Source organism: Eptatretus burgeri, chromosome 1 (assembly GCF_056783735.1).
Source record: "Eptatretus burgeri isolate ZD-2024b chromosome 1, Ebu_testis_v1, whole genome shotgun sequence".
Taxonomy (NCBI): Eukaryota; Metazoa; Chordata; class Myxini; order Myxiniformes; family Myxinidae; genus Eptatretus; species Eptatretus burgeri.
The window spans coordinates 61,326,251-61,328,750 of NC_140961.1; the positions used below are offsets into that span (position 1 = coordinate 61,326,251).

A 2,500-nucleotide genomic window follows, 5' to 3' on the forward strand; every position below is an offset into this window, starting at 1 on the left:
CAACATAGTCGGGACTTCCTGGGCAGGCCCCGCTTGACTGCGACGAGCCGGAAAGGTAGGTGGCAAAGCCGTAGTCGGTAGTGTAAACTTACCACTGCCAGTTGAGTAAATCTGGTTTGACCAGGGATTCCGAGAGCGTGGATCCCCAGTAGACGAGATTGCTTGGATACTAAGGTACTTTGGCTGTAGACAAATAACTCTACCCCACCCAATCAAGATATTGGCGTTCCACGGTCGGTTACGCGACCCGCCAGCCTTCGGAGTTATCCGAGCGACGGCCTATAATTCCGGGGAGTCTGGTGGGAGATGACGTTGTTTTCCCCCACCTAGCGGTCGTTCTCGCCACCGACCCCCGCCCCACAACTATATATATATATATATATATATATATATATATATATATATATATATATATATATATATATATATACATATATATATATATATATATATATATATATATATATATATATATATATATATATATGTATATATATATATATATATATATATATATATATATATATATATATATGTATATATATATATATATATATATATATATGTATATATATATGTATATATATATATATATATATATATATATATATATATATATATATATATATATATATATATATATATATATATATATATATATATATATATATATATATATATATATATATAGTAGAAAAGTAGTAGTGTTGGCAAGGAGCATTGGAGGTGGTTTCAAACTGTTGTACCATGATGTGGACGGGAGGAGAAATGGTGTCGGGGTAATCCTGAAGGAATATTATGTCAAGAGGGTATTGGAGGTGAGGAGAGTGTCTGACTGAGTGATGAGTGTGAAGTTGTAAATTGAAGGGGTGATCATGAATGTCATCAGTGCATATGCACCGCATATGTGGTGTGAGATGGAATATAAAGAAGATTTCTGGAGAGAGTTAGATGAAGTGGTGGAGAGTGTATCCAAGGATGAAAGAGTGGTGATTGGAGCAGATTTCAATGGGCATGTTGGGGAAGGGAATAAAGAAGATGAGGAGGTGATGATAGGTACGGTCTCAACAAGAGAAATGTGGAATGGCAAATGGTGGTAGAGTTTGCAAAAAGAATGGAAATGGCAGTGGGAAATACGTATTTCAAGAAGAAGGAGGAACACAGGGTGACGTACAAGAGTGGAGGAAAGTGCACACAGGTAGATTACATCTTAAGCAGGAGATGCAACCTGAAAGAGATTGGAGACTGTAAGGTGGTGGCAGGGGAGAGTGCAGCTCGACAACATCGATTGGTGGTTTGTAGGATGATTTTGGAGGTGAGGTTGAGGAAGAGAGTGAGGGCTGAACCAAGGACCAGATGGTGGAAGCCGAAGGAGGAAGACTGTTGCTTGGAACTTAGGGAGGAGGTGAGACAGGTGTTGGATGGTGGTAAAGATGGGTGGGATGATTGGGCAACTACAGCAGAAGTGGTGAGGGAGATAGCTGGGAAGGTACTTGGTGTGACATCCGGACAGAGGAAGGAAGATAAGCAGACTTGGTGGTGGAACGAGGAAGTACAGGAAAGTATAAGGAAGAAGGGGTTGGCGAAAAAGAAGTGGGATAGTCAGAGATGAAGAAAGTAGGCAGGAGTACAAGGAGTGGCGGCGAAAGGCAAAGAGAGAGGTGGCAAAGGCCAAGGAAAAGGCATATGACGAGCTGTATGAGAAGTTGGACACAAAAGAAGGGGAAAAAGGATTTATACCGATTGGCAAGACAGAGGGACTGAGCTGGGAAGGATGTGCTGAAGGTTAGGGTGATAAAGGACATAAATGGGAATTTGCTGACGAGCGAGGAGAGTGTGTTGAGAAGGTGGATGGAGTACTTTGAGGAGCTGATGAATGAAGAAAATGAGAGAGAGAAGGTTGGAAGAGGTGGAGATAGTGAATCAGGAAGTGGGGTGGATCAGTAAGGATGAAGTGAGGACTGCTATGAAGAGGATGAAAAGTGGAAAGGCGGTTAGCCCAGATGACATACCAGTGGAGGCATGGAAGTGCTTAGGAGAGATGGCAGTGGGGTTGTTAACCAGATTGTTAAATAAAAACTTGGAAAGTGAGAGAATGTCGGAGGAGTGGAGATTAAGTGTACTGGTTCCGATTTTCAAGAACAAGGGTGATGTGCAGAGCTGTGGAAATTACAGAGGGATAAAGTTGTTAAGCCACACCATGAAGTTGTGGGAAAGAGTAGTGGAAGCTCGGTTGAGAGGAGAGGTGACGATCTGTGAGCAGCAATATGGGTTTATGCCAGGAAAGAGCACCACGGATGCGATGTTTGCTTTGAGAATGTTGATGGAGAAGTATAGGGAAGGCCAGAAGGAGTTACATTGTGTGTTTGTGGATTTAGAGAAAGCTTATGATAGGGTGCCAAGAGAGGAGTTGTGGCATTGTATGAGGAAGTCGGGAGTGGTGGAGAAGTATGTGAGGATCGTGCAGGATATGTATGAGGACAGTGTGACAGTGGTGAGG

The 2,500-nt window shown here is 42.1% G+C and overlaps 1 protein-coding gene across 2 annotated transcripts in view; it reads right to left on the reverse strand.

The window, feature by feature from the left end:
• LOC147034583 (kin of IRRE-like protein 1) overlaps positions 1-2,500 on the reverse strand; it is a 319,700-nt gene that overhangs the window by 211,331 nt on the left and 105,869 nt on the right. The window lies entirely within an intron of this gene.